This window comes from Peromyscus leucopus, chromosome 7 (genome assembly GCF_004664715.2).
Source record: "Peromyscus leucopus breed LL Stock chromosome 7, UCI_PerLeu_2.1, whole genome shotgun sequence".
Taxonomy (NCBI): Eukaryota; Metazoa; Chordata; class Mammalia; order Rodentia; family Cricetidae; genus Peromyscus; species Peromyscus leucopus.
In genome coordinates this window covers 103,267,534-103,280,675 of record NC_051069.1, presented here as the reverse complement: position 1 = coordinate 103,280,675, position 13,142 = coordinate 103,267,534, and the positions used below count along the sequence as shown (strand labels likewise).

Genomic DNA, 13,142 nt, shown 5'->3' with positions numbered 1-13,142 from the left:
AAAACTAAGTTCTCCACTTCAGGTGTTAGCAAGCGCCTAACTCCACCCTATAGTGGCATGGAATTCAAACTGCTAATCAGTGGTAAAGATCGTGCTTCAATTTAATGTAGATGAACTTGGTAGCCATCTGAAAAACAAACCTGGATTCATCTCTCAGAGCAGACTCCAAATGGATCAAAGAGGTTTAGAAGGAAGAAGAAAGAAAGAAAGAGAGCACACAGAGAAGACATGCAGTTGAGGCCCAACACTTCAAGATCCAAATGTTATAGCAGAATGACTGCTTGGTAAACTTGGCCACCTAAAAAGTACAAACTTCAAGGAAACAAACCAACCACAATTGCCACCTGTGAAGTCAAGTAAAAAACTAGGAAAAAAAAAAAAGTAAAGCTGTATATTTTCATTAAATGAGCAAGATACAAGGAATCAAGTTCACAAAACGGAAAAATTAGTGACCCTTAAACTGTACCAAGCTGTACCAAAAAATATGTCCCACTGTACCCACAAGAAAATGGTAAACCCAAAACTAAATTTAAACGGCATGTTTTCTCCATCATACTGGCAAACATTCAAAAGTTTGAGCACACCGTTGTCAACAGGACCCCAGGGTGTGGGAATAAAGGAGACTCCCCAAGAGGCACAGTCGGCAGCTTAGCACCTAAGGTCCTCTCTGAGCTACTGCAGTCCCGGAACCTGTCCTCCAGGCAGACCTGACACGGGCAGAGCCTCACGGGTCCCCATTAATGACTGCAGCAGTACTTTTCGTGGTGAAGGCGGTTAACAGCCTCCGAGTCTGTCAGCGTGAGGCGGGTTACATAATGAAATACTGAGCTGTAAGCTGGTATTGAAAAAGACTTCTAGTCATTGACCTTGAAGACAAATCTCTAAGTTGTATAGTTAATTGTAAGAAGCAAGATGCAGTGCCGTTGTGCAGCATGCCATGTTCTGTGTAAGAATTTGGGAGTCATTTTCACCATTACTGAAAAGCATTCCTTTTAAAACCCAGGGGAAAATGTAAAGATACACACTCTAATCAAGTGGATTTGTTGAGAGCCAGACATGACGGGGAGAGCAAAGAAGGGAGGGGACGTCTTCCTATACAGCCTTTTTTATTTCACTCTGAACCCTGGGAAGGGATTGCCTGTTCACAAATTTTTAATTCCGTGGGACATTTACATCCTCTCTGCCACCTGTGCATCATTTAGCCTGAGAAAAAGCAGATGGGTGGCATGCCAGCTTCTGTGGTACAATTACCAAGTAAACCGTTACTGAATACCTACTATGTGCTTAGCGGTATCCCTACTGGGAAATGTCAGAGACCCAAGGTTGCTAGTGTTGTAAGACACATAGACATAAAGAGATGCATGAGTGGTGAAAAGCCCTTGCTGCTCTTCCAGGGGGCCTGAGTTCGGATCCTGCACCCATTTACAACCGCCTGTAACTCCAGCCCTGAGAATCCAACGCCCTCTTCTGGCCTCCATGAACTTCTGCACACACTCGCGGCAAATATTCATACAGACACATGTACATACACATACCTAAAAGTAAATCTTAATGAAAAGACATATAGATAGCAACAGTCACATACACACACTTTAAAAATAATGCAGTTGTGGGGGCGGACTGGAAGTGTGGCTTGGTTGGCAGAGTGCTTGCCTAGCATGCACAAACTCCTTTGATCCCAGCACCTCATAAGCCAAGTGGTGTGGTGGTGCACTCCTCTAATGCCAGCACTTAGTACAAGCAGGAAGATCCAAAGTTCAGGGTCACCTCGCCTACATAGAAAGTTCGAGTCCTGCCTGAGCTACATAAGACACTGTCTCAAAAAAAGAAAAACGATGCCAATTTGAGAATATAGCTGGAAAGTGTCAAAGCAGTAAAAACAAGCTGATCTTTCTGCAAAAAGACCTCCTGAGACAGAGGCGAGAGCTAAGCGGTAGAAAGCTTGCTGTGCGAGTGTGAGAACCTGAGGTCAGCTGCCTAGCACACACTTGAAAGCTGGGTGTAGGGTCTGTGCGCGCGCGCGGCCCGCAGCGATGCACAGTGAAGAGGTGAGAGGCTGCTGGGGCTGCTGGGCAGCCAGACTACCCCACGATCAAGTTCTGGGTTCAGAGAGAGACCTGTCTGAAGGGATTAAGTCGGAGAGATAAAGCAGGAACTCCACAAACTTCTCTGTCCTCTGCAGACAGGAACATACACAGGTGCACACACATATAGGTGTGTACACACACAGGTGCACATACATAAAGGTGTACATACATAGGTGCATTCACACACAGGTGCAGACATACACACTGGTGCACCCACACATAGGTGCACACACACACAGGTGTACACACACAAGTGCACACACAGGTGCACTCACACAGATGCACACGCACACACACACACAGAGCAACAAAGATAGCCTGAACTTGAACTTGGGGACAATAAGAGGCAAGGGAACAGATGACAGGGGATCCCGCTGGGCATTCCCCACAGGCTGGACCTCAGACTTGGGAAGCAGGCACTTTGTAAATGAAGAGAACGGGAAGTGGGGTGGGAGCCAGGGCAGAAATCAGAATTGTGGGTCACTCTGAAATGCCAAAGGAGTTTGGGAAGGCTCTCTGGGTCCGGTGTGCACATAAGCAGAAAAGATAGAGAGATGGAGCCTGTGTATGGCTTTGAACTTGCCTTATGTGCAGGCAACTGGGGAAATGGAGACTAGGAACCACCCATTCTTTCCATTCCATCTTTTCATTTGGAGTGTGGAGGAGGAAAGAGGCAAGTTCCCCAACCCCGTGACAACGGTAAATTGCCTAAGTATTAAGAGTTTTAAGAAAACCACTCCGATTGTTTGGAAGGTGTATTTAGTCCAACAAAACGCAGATTTCCCCTGGGCTGTGAAGACAGGCAGACAAGTTTGATTTCTCCAGCTCTGCTTCGCTCCAGCCATGTGACCTTGGCTGAGTTATTTAAGCATTTTCATTAAGCAACAATTTCCTGATCTTTAAAAAAGGAATAATAATATTGACCCTTAAAAGCCACTGTGAAGATGAAGCTACATTGTGTCCACAAAGCACTTAGCACAGACCCAGCCTAACAGCCCAGGTCCATTTCTTCATATGATTTAAAACTTGATCGGTGAAGGGAGCATTGATTTTTTAAAATGTTAAGAAAATGCTTAGTACAAAATCATAGCAACCACTAACTGCCTTATTTTCCGTAAGATCAAAGTGGTGGTGAAACCCAAAACATAATTTAATGTTTATATGGCCAATAGTGAGATATCAGAACTGCAGAATGCACACATGCATGCACATGTGTAAATGAAACAATCACAGATGTACCCCTCATTTCTTTTTTGAGACAGGGTCTCATGTAGCCCAGGCTGGCCTCAAACTTACTGTATAGCTAAATGTTACTTTGAACTTCTGATGCATCATCTCCATGAGCAGCAGGACCGTAGGCATGTGCCACCATGTCCAGTGTGTTGTCCTCGACCTGGTCAGAGCTTCATACATGCCAGGCAAGTACTCTACAACTGAGCTACAGCCCCATGCTGCTAAATTGTGAGGAGAAATAAAGACTCAGCAAAAATGAAGGAGTTCATCACTTGGGAGGTTCAAGAATTCAAGAGAGGATGGCTCAGTGGTTAAGAGCACTTGCTGCTCTTGCAGAGGACCTGGGTTCAGTTCTCAGCATCCACATGGTGGCTCCCTATCGTAACTTCAGTTCCACAGGATCCAATGCCCTCTTCCAGTCTCCATGGGCACCAGGTGTACATCTGATACACATATATTCAAGCATGAATATGTGTGTGTAAATGATACACACACACATAAATATATAAAATAATTTTAAAAAGTAATTCAAGGCCAGTCCAGACTATATGAGATCCTGCCTCCAAAATCTATCTTGATCATAATGAACCACAGGAGCCATTGCCTTCTACCCCAACCTTTCTATTTGAAAAAAAAATTAGAAAGGAAGACAGCTACTTAGTTCATGATACCTTTGCCCAGTATCAACATAACTGCGCAATATTCACCCAGAAGGCCAAATCCTTCCCCTGGGGATGGCTAATCCCCAAATCATTACTTACTCAGTGGCTGTCATTTGAATCCACAGTGAGTTTGAAGCAGGAAAAAAGAAAACACCAAAAACAAACACCTTCCACTACCACATTAACTGGGATTCTCCGGCTGTGTTCACACAGGGCTTCCTTCCTCTAAGGGGATGTGTGATGGAGAGGGAGTCTCACTGGATAAATCTCATGGGTAAACACGAGGAGGAAGGGATGTGTGGCAGGGAGCTAACAAATTACAGCCACTATAAATGAATAAGCCTTCAGTCTGTAAATGCCATAAACATGGATCTCTGTTACTAATTTAGAATCAAATATTAACAGTCTGGGGACAGCATAGCAGGGTTTTGTTCCAAATATTTACTTCAACTAGGGCAACTAGAAATGCCAAGCAAGCCATCTGGAAAATTCTGAGTCAAGAGTGATGGCTCTCTAAAAGAATCAGCCCCCTGCATCCTGCCAGCAGAGGTTCAGCAGCCTCCCTGCATCCCTACACTCAGTAAAAAAAAAAAAAAAAAAAAAAAAAAAAAAAAAAAAAAAAAAAAAAAAAAAAAAAAGGACCTGCCTGATGCAGGGTGATGGGCTCCAAGACGGAGGAGCCAGGTGAAAGGAAGCGCTGACTGATGCCTAAGAGCTGCCTCCCTGCATCCTTGACTGACTCCTAATCTCTCGAGTTGCAAAAGGAATGTTTTCAAACACTTGCTCTCCCTCTCCCTCACATACCCACTACGAAACTGGCATGGAGGGAGGCTGTGCTGGGGAGGGGGAAGCAATCAGTATCACATTAATATAAAAAGTATCCAAGCCTCAGGGGTGGAAGCGCCCTGTGGTGGGAATATTGACTGTCAACTTGGCAGGATCTAGAACCCTCTAGAAGACAAACCTCTGAGCATGTCTGTGAGGGAGTTCCTAGATGAGGTAGGAAGAGCCACCCCAAGTGTGGGCAGCAGCATCCCACAGACGAGACTGAACCGAGAGTGCTGTGTCTTTGTCACAGCAATGAGAGAAGTACCAGCTATCCCGCTTGGGGAAACTGAGATCCACAGCACTGGGTCACATCCAGGTGCCCTCAGACACTGTCTAGAAAGTCAGCTCACACCCTGAGGAGTGAGGGAAGCAGGAGGAGCACATCCCCAGGTGATGGCCAGCTCAGACAAACCCAGGCTCTATCCATTGCAAGCTGAGAATCCTAGGAAAGGAGCCTAGGTGTTTTTATTTCTAAAGAGCGACCCTGCCTCCTCACTGGATAGCTGGAGACGGAAATGAGAAAATTAATACTAAGCAACATGTGAAGAGTCCATCCTTAGTGATAAAGCCAGGCTTCCAAGTACCACTAACTGGACATTTATATTCTGTGAATCAGATCCATGGAGGGACAGTGAGATGACTAGGAAAAGTGATAATAGATTGTCCTAATTACAAATTACCATTGATAGTAGGGAAGATTCCGGAAGGAAGGCTGGACTTCCCTTGGGAGGAATGTAAATTAGTGATGTTACTGTGGAATCAGTGCTGAGGTGCCCCAAAACCTAAATACAGAACTAACGTATGATCCAGCTGTGCCACTCTGAGGCATGCATTCAAAGAAGCCAAACCAGACCGCTGCTACAAGGACACTTACATATGCACACTTATAATTGTACATGCATAATTGCCATGTGATGGAATCAACCTAGATGCCCACCAACAACTGAATGGAGAAAGAAAATGGTATATACCCAATAGAATATTACTCATCCCTAAATAGGAATGAAACTCAATTGCAAGAAAATGGATTACCATGCCAAGTGAGTGAGACTGACTTGGACAAATATCAGTGGGCTTTCTTTCATGTATAAAACCTATTGAGAGGGAGCAGGAAAGGTGGGGACTTGAAGAGGGGATTATTACAGAAGAGGGAGAGAACTAGCAGAAGGTAGAAAGGAGAAGGTAATGGAGGGATTAATATAGTCAGTATATATTATGAATGCGCATGGAAATGTCATAATGAAATCCACTGTTTGGTACGATATATACTTGTAAAAACATTTTTCAAAGTTATAAAACCAATGAGCCTACAATGTGGCCAGATAGGTGATGAATTTAGAAAAGCTAAAAGCAACCTTCTGTGCCTGGAATGGCCAAGCAGAAAATATAGTACAGAGTAGGGTGCCATCCACAGGAGCAGGAAGAACTATAGTATACGGGCATTAACCCAAGACCTTTAGGAAGAAAAACATCATTGCCATCTAGGAAAGTCAGTCAAGAACCAAGAGCATGGAATTGCATATGCCAGGTGATCAACAGGACAGCCTTGTGTGAGGTTGGCAGGCGCCGCCCCCTCCCCGCCCCCCCCCCCCCCCCCCCCACGAATCATTCTGTGGTTCGTCTAATGAAAACCCTACCAGGACTCTTTAATTTAACAATTCAGTGAGCTTATTTTATGAATTAAAGAACCAACATTCATAAAAAGACAACTTAGAAAAAGGAGGGGAAGGGACTCATCCCATCAGATACAAATATTAACAAAGCTACAGTGAATACATACATACATACATACACACACACACACACACACACACACACACACACACAGAGTATGATCTAAATGTTTGTGCCCCGCCCCGTGCTAATTTCAATCTGTTGTTACCATTTAAAAACAAAACACCCCTCCTCTGAGCCCCTATGACCTGGGAGGAGCTGGAGGCCTGCCTCACTGTCTGGAAACAGCTCTGTGATGATTGCAGCAGGGATTAAAGAAATAGCATGTTCTACTGTGAAGTAATTCTAAACAGAATAAAGCTCATGTTTCAATTGCAAAAAAAACAAAAACAAAAACAAACAAACAAACAAAACCCCACACACTTGACAAGTAGCAATTTGGAGAAGAAAGGGTTATTTCAGCTTATACTTCTAGATGACAATCCATCATGGGGGAAGTCAGGGCAGGAACTTGAAGCAGAACCGTGGAGCAATGCTGTGTGCTGGCTCACACACATGCCTAGCTGGCTTTGGAAAGAGTCTGTGGAATGATGCCACCAGCAGTAGGCTTGGCTCCACTCATGTGCCTTCCCAGGTGACCCTGAACCACATCAAGTTGACAGTTACAGCAAACAAGGACATGCCCAATTTGTGCATCTAAATCCTAACTTTGGGGGTGGTGCCATCGGAAGGAAATGAGACTGGGGGCTGGCTTCTCACTAAAGGTGAGTTACCCTTCAAATAGGCCCACCAGGTGGCCTCAAGTCTTTACATCCTCCCTCTCTAATGCCTGAGCTAGCCATGTGGGAAAGGGAAACTTCACAATTCCATGTCTCATAGAACATACTAATTCTCAAGAACCTGAGCAATCAGCTCATTAGGATTAAGACACTTCACATTTTTAAGCTGTTTTTTAAGAAATTATTCATAAACATAAGTCAAGCTTAATGGATCACGCGCTTATGGACATCAAAGACAGAGGGCATACCTGTAGCAGGAATCTTAAAAGTTCTTATTAATAAAATCAAACCTGAGCAAGGTATTGGGGTGAACTGGAAGATCAGAGAACCAGAACAAGCCACAGCTAACCTCACCTGGCCAACTTCTCAGCTGATCTTGTTTCCTCAGACTGGAAGCCTCTGTGTCCTCATATCTGAATGGCTCTCAGCTGAACTGTGCTGCTCAGAACCTAAAAGCTTAACCAGCCAAATGCTTAACCAGGCCAAATGCTGCTAGTTTCTGGTCCTCACGCTTTATAACCTTTCTGCTTTCTACCACCACTCCCTGGGATTAAAGGCGTGATGAGTCACCATGCCTGGCTGTTTCCAATGTGGCCTTGAACTCATAGTGATCCAGAGGGATTTCTGTCTCTGGAATGCTAGGATTAAAGGTGTGAGTGCCACCATTTTCTAGCCTTTGTATCTAGTGGCTGTTCTGTCTCTGACCCCAGATAAGTTTATTAGGGTGCACAATATTTTGGGGAACACAATACCACCACACATACCACTCCACAGATATTGACCAGAAATCCAGCTTATGGCCTCCCTAGAGGATGATGACTTCGCACCCCAGGCCAGGACTATGTCTACCTAGGCAGTAACTACTCTGTAGGCACCAGTACAGGGCTTTGCCTCTCAAGTGCTATGATTACAGCAACATCTAGTAGTGATCCCTCCCAGTCTCAATTTTAACCACTGCCCCTGCCCTGAAAAATACATTCAGAAAACATCAATGCTTGGGCCTGGAGAGATGGCTCGGTGGTTAAGAATGCATAGTGTTCTCATCAAACACTTGGGTTCAAGTCCCAGCACCTATGTTAGCCAGTTCACAAGCACCTGTAACCACAGCTCCAGGGCATCTGATTCCCTCCTCTGTCCTCCTCAGGCACTACACTCATGTGTATACACACACATTTTATTGTTCCAAATATTGTGTACTCTAAAAATTACACAGACACAACAGCCACTAATACAAACTAGAAAATGGCACTCACACCTTTAATCCTAGCATCCAGAGATAGAAATCCTCTGGAACTCTGTGATTCAAGCCACATGGAATAGCCAAGCATGGTGACACACGCTTAATCCAGAAAGCCAGCCTTTAATCCAGGATGTGTAGAAAGTAGAAAGGTATATAAGCATGAGACAGAAACTAGAGGCATTGGCTGGTTAAGCATGTGACTGGTTAAGTTTCCGCTATGGGCAACACAGTTCAGCTGAGACCATTCCGGATGAGGACTCAGAGCCTCCAGTCTGAGGAGACAGACCAGCTGAGGATCCGCGAGTGAGATAGCTGTGGCTTGTTCTGTCTCTCTGATCTACCAGCATGGACCCAATAACTCGCCTCGGATTTGATTTTAAGACTGTACAACACACACACACACACACACACACACACACTAAAATGAAAATGCTCCTGTAAGTAACTCTTCACTCATGATCCTATGGTTAACCCCTCACCATGCTGTGAGTAACCTTTACCATGCTGTGAGTAACCCCTTACCCATGCTGTAACCCCTTATTCATGCTGTGGGTAACACCTTACCATGCTCCTATAGTGACCCCTCACTAAATCCTATAAACTCACAGCTTCACAAAGATGGGTTCAACGAAATCATTGATTTGGTCTGTTTTTAGTACCCTGCCTGAAATGGATACACCTTTGTTCACTTCTCCCCAGGAAAAGTATCACAAAACTAATTATACATAAACACAAAATGTCCCAGACTACCATCTGGTACAACCCTAGCTAACTCACTTTATTCTGGGATTAAACACATATTCGATGAGCATCTCTATGTGCCAGGCTGCACTGTAGAGAACAGAAACAAAAACCCAAAATGACTAGTCTCATAGAAATGGCTTTCCAAAGAGAAAGGTAGACAGGTCAAACGAAGGATTATTTTTAGATATTACAGCATACAGCAATGACTGATAAACACAGTTATCCTGTTCAGTGTCACACTGGAGGCCACGGAAGATTTCCCAAGACAATATTTGGCTCAAGCCTGAGATGACAGGGGCTAGAAAGGTGGCTCAGTGGTTCAGTGCTTCCTCTGCATGAGGCTCAGCGTCCAGATCCCCATAAATCCATATAAATGTCATGTGAGTGAGGTGGCCTGCCTAAGAAGAGGAGACGGGATCCCCAGTGCAAACTGGCTAATAAGACTAGTCCTGGTTAGGGTTTTATTGCTGTGAAGAGACATCATGACCATGGCAACTCCTGAAGAAAAATTAATTGGGTGGCTTACAGTTTAGAGCTTTAGTTCATTATCATCATGGTGGGACATGGCAGCATGCAGGCAGACATGGTGCTGGAGAAGGAGCTGAGAGTGGAGAAGGAGCTACATCTTGATCCCACAGATAACAGGAAGTGAACTGAGACACGGGCGTATCTTGAGCATAGGAGACCTCAAAGCCCACCCCCACAGTGACACACTCCAACAAACCCACACCTACACCAACAAAGCCACACCTCCTAACAGTGCCACTCCCAAGGAGCTTATGGGGGCCAATTACATTCAAAATACCACAGTGAGCTACAGGTTTGATTGAGACACCCTACTTGCCTCAATAAACAAGGTGATAAAGGATAGAAGATGATTCCAGATATCAGCCTGGAGCCTCCACATGCACATGCAAGCACATGCATGCACACCCACATGTGTTCACACAACAACTTAAAAAAGAACAGACTGGAATCCACCAAGAAGGACAAACACCCCAGGGAGGAAGTCGACCACTGCAAAGGCCCTGGGATCAGTCCCCCGGTGCATCTGAAGAAGAGGAGGTGTGTAATGAAGGAAATAAGCAAGGCACAGAACAAGCCCTGAGGTTAGAGAGGCAGTAAGTGGGAGGGACCAGTTTTGCTGGGAGTGGAGCTGGAGGACCGGTGTGTCTAGCACTCGACTGTGCTAAGCTTGCGCACATCCCCAGGCCTTGCAGTCCCAGCCCATGTGCCCCTAGGTCTTGAGTGGAGAACTACATACAGACCATTGACAGACATGTGGGCCCGTACAGCTGGGATCACTGAGAGCCGACACAGACAGCTGGGCCAGTGACGAGCCAATTAGAAGAGTAGCTTCCAGGAAGCTTTTCCTCAGTACCACATTCAGGTATTAAACTGTTATTTGTGTTCAATTTATGAATGTCTACACAGCGTGCATCATCTCTGCTGGGTCATTTTCATGGCAAAATTGCATCAGCAGTGCTCTGGAGATGGGCCTCCGTCTCTCCTCCTGCCGCACATCATCGACCCAGAAGGTATTTTACACCAGAAATGAATCACGGAACAAAAGGCGAGTGCACACCCAGGAATCCTATAACCGCTCCCTCTGCCACTGGAGACAAAGAGGATTCTGTTTCATGGTTCAGCCTCAGTCTCCCACCACAGGGTCAAACCAGCCAAGAGGAGGAAAAGCCCAATGCAATTCTAAGGCAGATGGCTTCAGAGAGCAAATTTGATTTTCTTCGAATCGATAACTCGTTTGTGACAGAAGACGCGCCTGTCTGCTTAGAGATCATTATCTCCTTCCCAAATGCTCAGGCGCACGTGTTGAAGCTCAGAGGGACACCCCTACTTCTGTGTCAAAATATGTCATGCTAAGAAAGAAAAAAAAATTCACCATGAACAACATACTCGGGCTGGAGCTGTAGACAGAGTCCTGTAGCATCCAGGCAGATGTCACCGACACTAATCCCAGATGCGGGTCGCTGCTGCAGTGAGATACAGGTGGGAAATCTGCTGGGGAGCTGGCTAGGTTGGTAAAGAATCTGTCACAGGTCCGAAGGCCCGAGTTTGATCTCCAGAAGGCACGTGAAATGCCAGTCACAGTAGCCAGTGCTTTAGATCCCAGCAACGGAGGCAGGAGACAGAATCGGGATCTCTGGGGCTCACTGGCCAGCCAGCCTGCTTGCTGAGGCTCCAGGCTGATGAGAAACTCGTCTTCAAACAGAAATTGGAAGGCACCCAAGGAACGACATCCAGGGTTTGTTCTCTGACCCCTACACGCATGCACATGTGTGTGCACCCGGATGAACATTCATGCTCACACACATACACATGAATTTGCCAGTGACTCGGAGGCTCTGGACAGGGCCACTTTACTAGCTCTGTGTGGATGGCCACAGGAGGTTCTATAGATCTTCTAAATCCTGTATATCAGTGAGGTATTTTTCCTTAAAATGCCGTCATGAAGAAACTTCCAAGCCCTTCATTGCTATCTTCCTATTTCTTTCAAATTTTCTTTTGAGATATTATCTTGCTAGGTAACCTAGGCTGACCTTGAACTAATAGCAAACCTCCTGCCTCAGCTTCCTGAGTGCTTTGGGAATTCCAGGCATGTCCCACAATGTCCACCTTCCTGTTCCTGTTTCAATTGTCCTTTTCACACACAGTCCATGGTATGCTAAGAGGCTGCCTTCCACCTGAACTCATTCTCACTGAGGCACTTCCTCACAGGGCAGGAATAAACAGGAGACTGGCTTGATACATTGGTTACCACTAAGTGGTTTATCTGTCAGGCACTGAGGAGTCTGGGATTTTTAAGAAGCCTAAATGCAGGCACAGGACCTGTGAGTAGACGGAGCTCAAAAGATCCCTTGACGTACTTGGTTTGCTTTTGACTCAGTTCTGACTCGCAAAGGAAAGACAAGAGCGCCCTGCTCAGATCCCTCCACCTCACACACAAAACTTGAGACACGCCTGTAGGACTGACCCTCTCTGTTCCAGTCAGGAAATGGGCAGATCGGGCACATCAAGGGGGTGCCACAAAGGTGTGGGGTATTCAGGACTGGCAATGGACAATGACTGGGAATGTCTAGTCACAGTGTGTGTGTCTGTGTGTGTGTGTGTGTGTGTGTGTGCTTGCGTGCGTGCGTGCGTGCGTGTGTGTGCGTGCGCGTGTGTGTGTGTGTGTGTGTGTGTGTGTGTGTGTGTGTGTGCAATGGGCCACCCAAGACTTTCCACTTGGAACACCTCTCATGCAAGAAATTTATATGACCACAGCAGAGAAGCATATAAAATACATTCACAAATCAAACATTGACTGATAATAAATCACAGAGATTTGTTTTAAAACAGTAATGTATTATACAAATAATTTTACCATTTATCAAATAATAAAGTAAATTTGCATATTAACAGGAGAGATGCACTTGTGTAATTACATAAAGAATTAAACTTTAGGCAAATATTTGATACAGCAGGGTGCAGAGCATGGTCTGGTGTTCTGTTTTTGTAAGTGTTAGTTCTGAGAATGTCAGGATTAAAAAGAAAAATGCATGAAGTCTATCGTTCAGTGGTTAAGAGCACTGACTGCCCTACCAGAGAACCTGGGTTCAATTCTCAGTACCCACACAACAGTTCCCCAGTAACCTCAGTTCCAGGGGATCCACCGCCCTCTCCTGGCTTCCATAGATACCCACACACATGTGCACATATGTGCACAATTATACATAAATAAAAATAAGATAAACCCTTTTTTCCAAAAAGTGGTATTGTCTCACAAATGTTAATACAGGGCAGCTCAGCTCTGGGATAAAGGCTAGCTGTCCCTTAGCCAAAGTGCCTGGAACCAGACAGTTTAGAGTTTAGACTTTTCAGATGTTGGAATATTTGT

At 45.3% G+C, this 13,142-nt stretch overlaps 1 protein-coding gene across 3 annotated transcripts in view; it reads right to left on the bottom strand.

Annotated features, from left to right (window-relative positions):
• The window catches only part of Osbpl10 (oxysterol binding protein like 10), a 247,453-nt gene that overhangs the window by 113,952 nt on the left and 120,359 nt on the right, over nt 1-13,142 (bottom strand). The window lies entirely within an intron of this gene.